This window comes from Phascolarctos cinereus, unplaced genomic scaffold (genome assembly GCF_003287225.1).
Source record: "Phascolarctos cinereus isolate Bilbo 61053 unplaced genomic scaffold, phaCin_HiC Scaffold_726;HRSCAF=1367, whole genome shotgun sequence".
NCBI classification, from domain to species: domain Eukaryota; kingdom Metazoa; phylum Chordata; class Mammalia; order Diprotodontia; family Phascolarctidae; genus Phascolarctos; species Phascolarctos cinereus.
Genome location: NW_027556098.1, coordinates 417240902 through 417253082, shown reverse-complemented (window position 1 = coordinate 417253082; position 12181 = coordinate 417240902). Strand labels below are relative to the sequence as shown.

The following is a 12181-nucleotide window of genomic DNA, read 5'->3' as shown; positions in this document are numbered from 1 at the left end:
GTGGTGGAGAATGTTAACCCCATAATTGCATTTTCATATATTGTGACCTCTTCCTTGTTCAAAATTATTATAAGGGTTACCTCAAATTGTCTTATGGTCTGAAGACAAGGAAGGGAGGAGAAAAAACCAGTGCTGTCAGTTTTACATTTCTCTAAGCTCGATATGCTTGAATTTAGAATCATGCTAAATCAACCAAAATTGTTACTGGCAGAATTGTGTAAGCAGATTATGGTATTAATGATTTTTTTCCTCAACATTTGCTATTTCTCATAGTTAGGGGGTATAAGAAGAAGAGTATATAAATATAGAGGAAGGGGAGGAGAGAGTAGGTATCTGATGAACCTCACTCTGAAATGGAAAAGGAAGGTTGAACACATACACGCAGAGTTTGGAATGGAAATCCATCAAATTCAGCACAGAAATAAAAGAAGATAGAGGCAGAGTTAAGAAGAAGGATAATAAAGTGGAGGGAATAGTCACAAGCAAAACCAACTTTCTGATCCTGAAGGCAGTAAACACTCCATCCCCAAAGGACCAGAATCTAACAAGGTACTTTCAACTGCTTCTTACAATAGTGGAAAGACTAAACAAACTGTGGAGTATGGATGGAGTATATGTACTGCAATACAAGAAATGACAAAAAGAGTCAGTTTCAGAGAAGGTGGATAAGGATATGAACCAATACAGAGAAAAGTAAGCAAAACCAGAACAACTTATGCTAGGACAGTGACAACATAAAGAAAAATAACTGAAATATTTAAGAACTCTGAGCAATGTGATGATCAATCAGGTCATCTATGAGGAAGCATGTTACCCACCTCCTGAGTCAGTCAATAAACATTTACTAAATATCCATGTGCCAGGCATTTGCCAGAAACTGGGAAGACACAGAAGGGGAACAGACAATTCCTGCTCTTGAGGAACTCACAATCTAATAGGCAAGACAACATGCAAACAACTGTACAATTGTATGGATTCATCGTTTTGGCTTATTTGTTACAAGGGTTTTGTTACTGTTTTGTCTTTCTCTAGGTTTTTAACTGGGAAGAGAAAATGAGAGAAAGGGGAAGGAGTAGCAATGGTGATACCAAAAAAAGAGCCATTATAATTTTTTTCATGTACATAAGAGAACAGATGGAAGCACAAATAAGTAGGACAGTTTTGAAAGTAATGTATTTAATTTATTACATACATATATATATACATATATATATATATATTTAAGCAAAATAATATAAAATGGAGATTTAAAATTTCGCATAGAATCCACTTTTGTGTGCTGCTGTGTTGCATGTAGATTTTTTTTCAGTTTCGGGTTAGAATAAAAAAAATTTAAATAATACAATTATAAATTTTTTAAAGAAATAAAGAACTTAAATGACTTTTAGAAATAATCTGGTCACACAGTATATCAATCTCAAAACTGAAAGGCCATAGAGTTAATATATATCTAAACAAGAATCCTCTCTCATCCAGGAACCCAACCCCACATAAGGAAGACTGCTCCAGTTTCAGATAGTGGTAATTATTAGAACATCTTCCCTTACATAAAGCCTAAATTCATCTCAACTTCCCCACCTTGTTTCTAGCTTTTCTCTCTGGTCAAGCTAAACATGTCTACTCTCTCCTTCTGAAACCTGATAGCTATTATGGTCCCTTTGAAGTTCACCAGCATGAAAGCCCTAATTCTTTCACTAATTCTCATATGATGTGATCATGAGGCACTTTTACAGTTTGGTTGCCTTTCTTTGAAAGTCTTCAGTTCACTGATGCTTTTCTTAAAATATTCAAGATATGAATATGATGAGAATAATCACGAGAATAAAATGGACCTATCAACTCTCTGCTCTGGGACACTATACATCTTCAATTTAACCTAAGATTGAATTGCTTTTCTGGGCTAATATATCACGATACTAACCCTGACTGAGTCCATCCTCCAGAAAACCTGAGATCAAACAGCTATCATGTCCAAAATGTCTTCCCCTAGAAGTTCTCCAGGATGAAAATCCTAATATCCTTCAACAATTCTCATGAGCTCAAGGTACCTCATGACCATGTTTGCGCTCTTCTGCACACTCCCCAAGCTTTCCTATATTCATTATGTTATTTTCTGTCAAGGAGAATGACATTTGTATTGGAAATTGGGAGGGAAGGCTTACTAAAAAGATGTTAATAAACGAGATTGAATGAGAAGATAGCAAGACCTACTTGCCCCTTATGAATTCAAGTCACCTGGTCCATATGAACTACATCTATGGACACTGAAAGAACTAACTGATATAACTGGAAAGACAATGTAAGGAACATTAGAAAGAGCTAGTAAAACAGGAAGGGCACCACAAAATTAAAGAAGGGCAAATGTTATTCCAATTTTTAAAAAACAGAAGAGTCTGCAATCTTTGAGTCAGAGAGTTTGACTTCAGTTCCTGGTAAAATTCTAGAAAGAATTAATATAGTGATGGTTGGTGTATGGAAAGTAATCAAAACAAGTCAACATGACTTGATCAATAACACGTCATTCTAAACTAATCTTGTTTCCTACCACACAGGGCCGTCGTGAGGATCAAATCAGATAAGCTAACATACATAACGTTCTTTGTAAACCTTAAAGCCCTATATAAATGCTAGGTATTATTATGCACAAGATTACAAAACTAGTCACCATGATGGGGATAGTGTGGGTATATTTTACCTAAATTTTAATGAAACTTTTCACAAACTATCTCATCATTTTTCTTGTGGAAAAGATGGTGAAATATGTATTAGATTATAAAATAAATGGATGTATTCAGAACTGGTTAAGCGGTTTGACTCAAGAGTAGTTCCAACGACAACATGGTAAGACATCTCCTATGGAATATCCCTGAGAGCTATGCTTTGCCCTGAGCTGTTTAACTGTTTTTATTAATGACTTAAAGGCACAGGTGATATGTTCTTCAAAGGTACAGATGAGACAAAGCTGGGGAAGGACAGCTAATTCATTGGATGACAGACTCAAGATTAGAAAATGATGTCATGCTAGAGCACTGGACTAAATCTACTTAGAAAAGAAAATTGTAGGCATAAATTAAAGTCTTATACTTGGGTACAAAACTACCCACAATTCCACAAGTACAAGATGGAGAAGAAAAGTTAAAAAGTCATAGTTATGAAAAAGATTTAGGCGTATTGGTGGAATATAACGTCAATTCAAACTAGCAGTGTGCTGTGGCAGCCAAAAAAACTAATGCAATCTTGGGCTACATTTAAAGAAGTTTAGCTTCTAGGAATAATGAGGTGACAGTCTGACTATTCTGTGAACATCAGATCTCACAGGGGAAAACGTGTTCAGTTCTGGGGACGACAATTTAAGAAACTTGATAAACGTGAGTGCCCTGAGGGCAACAAAGATGGTGAAGGGGCCTTGAGTTCTTGTCATATGTGGTTCAACTGAACTAAATGGGCATATCTGTCCTGAATAAAAGAAGATTCATGGGAACAAACTCCAAATATCTGAAGGGCTGTTATGAGGATGAAGAACAGACTTGTTTTGTTTGATCTCAGAAGACAAAATCAGGAGCAATGAAGGGAAGCTTCAAAGAGGCTAATTTAGTCTTGACATCAGGAAAAGACTCCTAACACTTGGAGTCATCCCCGAAATGGAATGGGCTACTGCAAGAGGTAACGGATTCACCCTTCTTGAGGACCTTCAAGCAGAGGAAGGATAACCACCTGTTGGGTAAATTATAGAGGGATTCCTTTTATGAACTGAGCAGATTAGAGCATTCTACACATCCCTTCCAATCTCAAATCCTGTGATTCTGTAATTATATTAAAAAATTTCACCTGTTTACTCTTGTGCTCAGAAAGATGTATACTCAGCTGAATAAGGTTAGATCTTTGGGTGAAGGATTTCCCACACTGATTACATTCAAAGGGTTTCTCTCCAGGATGACCCCTCTTATGTTTAGTAAGACATTTGTCCCTGTGAAAGTACTTCCCACATTCATTCATTCCAAAGGTTTCTTTCCAGAGTGAATTCTCTCCGCTATGCATTCTCTTATGCTCAGTAAGCTATGTATACCAGGTAAAGAATTCCCCACATTCATTACACACAAGTGGTTTCATTCCAGTATGAATTCTCTGATGCACAGTAAAGGCACTTCTCTAGCCAAAGGAATTCTCCCATTCATTACATTCAGAGAGTTTCTTTGCTCCAGTATGAATTCGCTTATGTTCAGTAAGCTGTGTATGCCAGGTAAAGGATTCGCTACATTCATTACAGTCAAAGGCTCTCTCTCCAGTACATACAATAAATAAGCTGCTCCAGCTAAAAGATTTTTCACATTCCTTACATGCATAAGATTTGTCTCCTGTATGAATTCTCTTATGTTCAGTAAGGTTTCCTTTTTTGGGTGAATGATTTCCCACAGTGATTACATTCAAAGGGTTTATCTTCTATATTAATTCTCTGATGTACAGTAAGGTACAAACTTTCACTAAAAGTTTTCCCACACCAATTACTTACAAAGGATTTCTTTGTTCCCGTATGAACTCTCTTATGTTCAATAATGTTTACCTGATGAGTAAATGAGTTCCCAAATTCATTAAACTAAAAGAATTTCTATGCAGTATGAATTCTTATGTTGAGTAAGGTCTCCCTTCTGGATGAAAGATTTCCACATCGATTATATTCAAAGGGTTTCTCTCCGGTATGAATTCTCTGACGTGCAGTAACGTAAGTATTTTGCCTGAAGGTTTTCCCACATTCATTACATTTAAAGGATTTCTCTGCAGTATGAATTTTCTGATGTATAATATGGTAAGAACTTTGTCTGAAGGCTTTCCCCCATTCACTACATTCAAAGAGTTTTTCTCCTCTATGTATTCTCTGATGTACAGTAAGATTAAAACTTTTGACTGAAGACTTTGCCACCTTCATTATTTTCAAAGCGTTTTTCTCTTGTTTATCTATTATTTTATATTGAGTAAGGGATTTCCTCCTGCTAACACACTTTCCAGATTGATGCCTATCAAGAGATTTCTCTTCAGTATGGATTCTATGATGATTTTTATGGGCTTTTCTATCTCTGAAGAGTTTGCCACATTTATTACAGTCATATGTTTTCCTTAGTGTTCATTCTCTGAAACTGAATAAGGTCCTCTGAAGAGTAAACTGACTTCCTGATTATATTACATTTACAAATCTTCCTCCTGAGAAAAAAAATATCTATCATGTTTCTAAAGACTGCTTAAAGTTCTTTTCATATGTACCACATTGCTGTAGATTTTCCCCATGTGAACACCCTGTTGCAGAAAAAGGATTGACCTCAAACTGAAACTTCTTCCAAATATATTATATTCATGGGCACTAAATTTAGTAGAAGTTTTCCTGTCCATGACTGTCTCTTGCCTGGGTCGTCTTTCCTGGTTGTACTTCTTTTGCTCTACTCTGACATCATATTCCCAAGCGTCTCCCAAATTGTAATCCCAAGGATCATCTGTCTCAGCTCTTTCCTTGGATGATTTGTCCAGAGAAATGCCCTGCTTTGGAGTTGACTCCATTATTTCACAGCTGGTCTCCTGACTAAGGAATTCTGAAAGAAAGAAAAAAATATCAATCTCCACTGTTCTTTGTCTTGGGAAAAAGAAAACTGCTTTATACTAATTTTTTTATCTTGCCTTCTCTCCCAAGAAAAGAGATGAACAATTTTGAAAAGGTGGACCAAATACTGTTAACCAGTGCAATGTGATGTCCAACATATGCAAGGAGATAATAAAAACTTCACCTTGCTTCTTAAAATGGGATTAAAGGGGCAGCTAGGTGGGGCAATAGATAAAGCACCATCCCTAGAGTCAGGAGGACCTGAGTTCAAATCCGGTCCTCAGACACTTGACACTTACTAGCTGTGCAACACTGGGCAAGTCACTTAACCCCACTGCCTAGCCAAAAAAAAAAAAGAGATTAAAGATTGAGTGCTAAATATAATTACATTCCAGGGCACTAAAGTTCCTGCCGATACCACAGAAACATTAGTAATCATCTTTATGTAATCAGGCTGAAACAATGATTTTTTTTTTAAAAAGAGAAGTTTGATTCTGGAAATTAAAGATAGATAACCCTGACGTCAATCTTTGGCAAAAACCTTCAATCTTATCAGATACATTTTTTATAAGCAATGATAAAACAAAATAATGGATTTCCAAGTGAATAAGGCAATGTGAAAGGGCATAGAAAAGTCTCATTTTTCCACTTAAAACCCAACATCTGAACTGATAACAAACCAAAAAAGATCAATGATAAAGAAAACTGATATAGAGAAAAAGACACAGAGACAAAGAGAGAGAGAGAGAGAGAAGGGGAGAGAGGAAGAGAATTAAATTACTCCACCTAGTCCAGAATTGTAAAAAAAAAAAATGGTCAGAAGCTGGTAGAGTGGTGAAGAAGGGGGTCATCAGGGAAGTCAGCATGAGCACAGGTAAACTTGGAAGATGATGGAGGTGAGGAGAAGAATCTTGCCAAGGAAAGCAGTCTGATAAAAAAGGCCAGATGCCAGCAGAACTAGAGAAAAGGACTGTAAAAGGGAAAAGAACTGAAGTGTCCACAAATGGCCCTGAAGCTAGTCAGCCATCATTCTGAGCTGGCAGTTCAAAGGCTTGATTCTTCCAGGGACCTGAAGCCAGGTGTGACCCTCGCCTGTCAGAAGAGAGGCAGAGACAGAACCAGCCCACATAGATCACAGTACTGGAAGGCAGCCACGTGCACTTCTTGGGACACTGTGAACCACGGCAGTAAACAGAACCAACTCAGCACCTTGGTACCAGTGCCCTAAGGTGTACAGAGGCGAAAGGAAATGGAGACAAAATAAACTCCCAGATAACAGTCCACACAAGGAAATGAACACAGATCCAGTATGCTACAAAGCAGCAATCATAAAACTGATTTGGTGCTGGCAAACTAGGGAAATGTAAAGACAAAAACGGCTAGGAAAACTGTAAAGTAGATGAGCAGAAATTAGGTCTGGACCAACACCTCACACAACATACCAGGTTGAGCTCCAAATAAATATGTGACTTAGATACATCCTAAACAAACCTAAAAGGTTACATCCTAAACAAATCAGAGGAGCAAGGAAGAAATTTCTATGGACAGGAAAAGAGTTCATGACCAAACAAAGGACAGAGAGGGCCAAGAAGATAAAATGGAAAATTCTGACTGATTACATAAAATTAAGATTTTGTACAAACAAAACCAATGCAGTCATAATTAGAAGGGAAACAGTTAATTGAAAAATGTGTCTTTGCAGAAAATTTATCTTATAAAGGGCTCATTCAAGATATGTAAGCTATAAAAAAAAATGCTCCAAATCACTAATAATTAAAGAAATGAACGTTAAAGCAACTTTGAGTTTCCATGACACCCACCAGAGGTAACCAAACGGCATACTGGATAGAATACTGAACCTAGAGTCAAGAAAAATTAAGTTAAAATCCAGCTTCCAGTTTTCCTAGTGACCTCTGTGTACCTGAGTTTTTTCATCTGTAAAATGGGGATAATAATTGAACCTACCTCCCAGCATCATGGTGAGAATCAAATGAGATATTTGTAAAGAGCTTTGCAAACCTTAAAGCACTAAATAAATGCTTGCTATTATCACTATCATCATCAGACTGGAAAAGAAGATAAAGAGGAAAATGGCAAATGCTGAAGAGGTTATGGGAACACAGGTACATAATGCACCACTGAAGCTTTAATTAGTCTAGCCATTCTGGAAAGCAATTTAGAACTATCCCCTAAATGTCACCAAATTATGAATACCACTTGGCTCATCAATACCACTAACTAGCATTGTATCCCAAAGAAATCAAAGAAAGAACGAAAGGACCCATATGGATAAAAATATGTACAGTTAGTTCTTTTTGTGGTGGCAAAGAGCTAACTATGGGGTGATCACTTATTAGGGAATGGCTAAACACATTATGGCATATGAATGTAATAGAATATTATGTTATAAGAAATGATGAAAGGCACATTTTTCAAAGAATCTTGTGAAGACTTGTATAAACTGATGCAAAGTGAGCAAAATAAGACAATAATTCATACAATAACAACACTGTAGTGACAGACTTAAGAATTTTCATCAATTCAATAACCAATCATAATTCCAGAGGAAAGATAATGAATTGTACATTGAGGTAGCAAGACTTAAGGTAAAGAATGAGACATTTTCAAACACGGGAAACATTAGAATTTGTTTTGCTTAAGTATGAATATTTGTCACAAGGGTTTTAGGTTTGGTTTTTTGGTGTGTTTTTTTTTTTCCAGTAAGGGGATATAGGAGGGAAAGAAAATAAATTTTGGGTAACTAAAAAAAAAAAAGTAAAAGAAAAGTTACATTTTTTAAAAATAAAGTTCAATGTAACCAGAGCCCACTGGAAGTCAGGAATTGGGGCAGATGGTGGGACCTACCATCATGAAACCCTGCATCAGTTTCAGATTCACTCTTATCTTCAGTCTTAAAACTTCCCCCCAAAAAAAGGCTTAGACCAGGCTACCCTCCTATGGTCTCTTTTACCCTCTGAGATTTCCCCTGGAGCCCAATGTCAAACCCAGACCCAGATCCCTAGAATGAGGCCCTTAGCCCTTAACTCTAAATACTTCCCAGGAAGTTTTGCAATAGCCCCCACCTAGGCCACCCAACTGTGGCCTCTTCAATCCAGAAACCTACCAGGGAGTACAATTAACTCCAATTTTACATAAATTGTTTGCAAGAAAAAAAAAAGAGAAAGGTAACATCCCATTAAACTCTGTCCCTAAGAAAAATATGGTCCCGAAACCTAAACCAGGAAGAGATAAAGCAGAGAAACAAAACTTTGCAACAACACTGAATCTAATACTAGCAAAGAATTTATAACATTATATACTATGATGTGGTAAGATTTATACCAGGAAGGCAAGGTTGGTTCCATATTAAGAAATTATAAATAATATAGAATAAATGATTAACAAACTTCAAAATTACATGATTATATCAACAGATATAGGGAAAAAAATGAGAAATATAACATGTTTTTATGTTTAAAATATTAAAGAAAATAGGAATAAATTGTTTCTTATTAAGGTAAATAGTTTCTATGCAAAAGCTAAGATTATCTGTAATACAGAAACACTGGGAATGTTTCCAATAAGACCACGGATAAAAGCAAAGATGTACATTGTCACCATCACTATTTAACAGTCTAGAAACGCTATCTATAATAAGAAAAGAAGAAGAAATTGAGGGAATAAAGACAAAAAGAAAAAAAATTACTCTTTACACTTTAGCCTCTCTACATATTTCCAACAAAACCCAACAGAAAGAAATTGAAAAGGAAATTACATCCAATGTATAAAATACCTGGTAATCCACCTATCAAATCATGAATAGAAGGTATATGAATACAACTATAAAAGCACTCTACAGAAACAGAAACCTAAATAATTGGAGGGAAAATAAACACTTATGGTTAGGCTGTCCCAATGTAATAGAAATGGCAATACTACCTAAGTTAATGTACATATTGAATGCCATACCAATATAACTTGCAAAGAGTATTTTATAAAACTAGAAACAGTAGAACGAACAAAACAAAAAACAATGACTCAATGAGACAATAAAAAATATTAGAACAAAATCAAAATACAGAAAAACAGGAAGAAAATATAAAGTGTATATATACGTGTGTGTGTGTGTGTGTATGTGTATACACACACCCCTACTTACATTTATTCACATATTTTATGTACATAAAAAATGCATGTATGCACGTGTGTATGTATATGGATGTGTATACATGTGTATGTGCATATTCGCACACATGTGTGTGCATGTACATGTCTGCGTATACACATATATGTATATACATATACATATATACACAGAGAAAGAGAATCAACACCTGTTACCTTCTGAAACCCTCAAATGAAAACTCCAAGGAATGTCATAGCCAAAATCCAGAGATTCCAGGTTAACGAAAAAATACCGCAAGGAGACAGAGAGAAAAAAATTCAAGTACAAAAGAATCACAGTCAAAATTCACAAGATTTGGTAGTTACCACTTTAAAGAACAAAAGAGCTGGGAATATGATACTCTAAAGTACAAAACATACAAGACTTGCACTTAAAGATAACTTACCCTGAAAAACAGTAAAATCCTACAGGTAAAAAATTGGAACAGTGAACTTTAAAGTATTCCTGTTAAAAGAAGAGAACTGAGTAGAAATAATGAAATGCAAACACAGAAATTAAAGAAAAAATTAGAAAGGTGAATACATTTGAGTATTTGGAAGGGGCTATATGATGAAGTACTTACATTCTAATGGGGAAAAATAAAAATATGTGCTCCGTCATAATCATAAGGTGATCCAAGCTCACATAAGGAATTAAAATAAGACAAATGAGTACCCGTGAAGGAGGGGGAAAGTGTTGTACTATTTTGATGGTCTTGCAAAGAAAGAAAAGGGAGGCAAAAGAGATAACAGGGAAGAATGAAGAGAAAGAATGTACTATTCTCACATAATCAAGGTATGTGAGATAAAGAATATATAAACAATGATGAAGCAATGGGGAGAAGAGGCATTACGTGAACCTCACTTTTATCAGAAATAGACAAACACAGAGCTTGGTTGGCATAGAAATATATTAAACTCAACAGGGAAAGAGGAATGGACAACCGTAGGAAAGGTGGGGATTTAAAATAGAAGGATGGGATTAGTAAGGTATTATTCTTAAAGCAAACAAACTCCATGGTAGGAGAGTAGATCATGAACGGGGGAATTAAAAGTAAATAAATCCAATGACCAAAAAAATCCTGTAAGCAGTGAGGAAAAAGACCTTCAAATATAAAGGAAAGGAAATTCGAATAACACACAACTATTCTGCACCCATCAAAAAACACAGGAGGGAATGAACAATATCTTCTGAAGAGTAAAGGAGCTCAAGATGTAGCCCAAAGTGACCTGAAAATCTGAACCTAACCATAAATGAAAATAAATAGACCCTCAATAAAAGGAAGCATTCAAAACATTCCTAGAAAGAAAATCAGATCTCAAGAAATTATTTGCTTCTGACATAATCCAAATGACAGAAATACAAATAGAGCAACTAAGGATAACAATAATATAACAACAGAGCAACCTCTAAGATATTTCTAAATGTACATCAGTAAATAAGGGAAGTCACAAAGACATCAAATGGAAGTTACAGAGGCCTGAAACATCACAGACTAAACCTCACAACACCCTATCCACAATCAATCAATGTTTTTTGCAAGATAGTACTGAAGGGAGACTAACAAAGAGGGAAAGAAAAGGGGAAATGTATTTTAAGTGCTGAGAAGGGGTAGCATAATGCATGCTCACATGACAGAAGAGCGATAATCTATACAGGAAGATGGAGATGTTATAATAGACAGGATCTACAGGGATCTGGTGCTCGGAGGGAACGCTCATCCTTGCCTCAGGAGAAAAGGAATCATAGCTTCTGAGGAAAACTGATACTCAGTAGAGTGGGAGGGTATGGGCCCAGGAAAAGACTTCAAGTCAAATGAGGGGAAAAGAAGGCAAAACAAAACAAACAAACAAAAAGATTTGTACTTGTCTCCAGAGGGTAAATCCAGGAACAATCAGTAGAACTTGTAGACAGGAATATCTCAACTTAGCATGAGCAAACTTTTCCAACAACTAGAGCCGTTTGAAAGAGGAGTGATCAGCCTTAAGCAGTAATGGCCTTCCAATTAAAAGATATCTTCAAGTGGAAGTTGGATTACTATTTATGGGATGTTATAGACAGTACTCCTCTTCAGGTGCCATTGGACAAATGACCTCTAAGATCTCTTCCAACTCTCACATCTTATGGTTTTTCAAAGTATAATGCCTTCTAAACTGCAAAGTAGGCTGCTATTGTCATACAAGTCAAAGATGATCTTAGAAAACATTTTCTACTCTTTCACTCTTCTCCTGATGCTGGGTTTCTTTCTCCACCATTCCCTAGAAGCTCTCACCCTGGAAGGCTCCTCCACTCCTACAATCTCTTCCTCCAACTGGTCAGTTCCTCCCACAACCACCATTTCAAGGAATTGTTCAGCTACCATGTTCATGCCTTCTTCTCTTCTCCGGGTTCCACTGATGACTCTCCAGACTTCTTTCTTCACCATTCCC

At 36.2% G+C, this 12181-nt stretch overlaps 1 protein-coding gene across 4 annotated transcripts in view; it reads right to left on the bottom strand.

Annotated features, from left to right (window-relative positions):
- Positions 1-12181, bottom strand: part of LOC110219955 (homeobox protein otx5-B-like) — a 62020-nt gene that overhangs the window by 33151 nt on the left and 16688 nt on the right. The gene's annotated exons all lie outside the window — the stretch shown is intronic.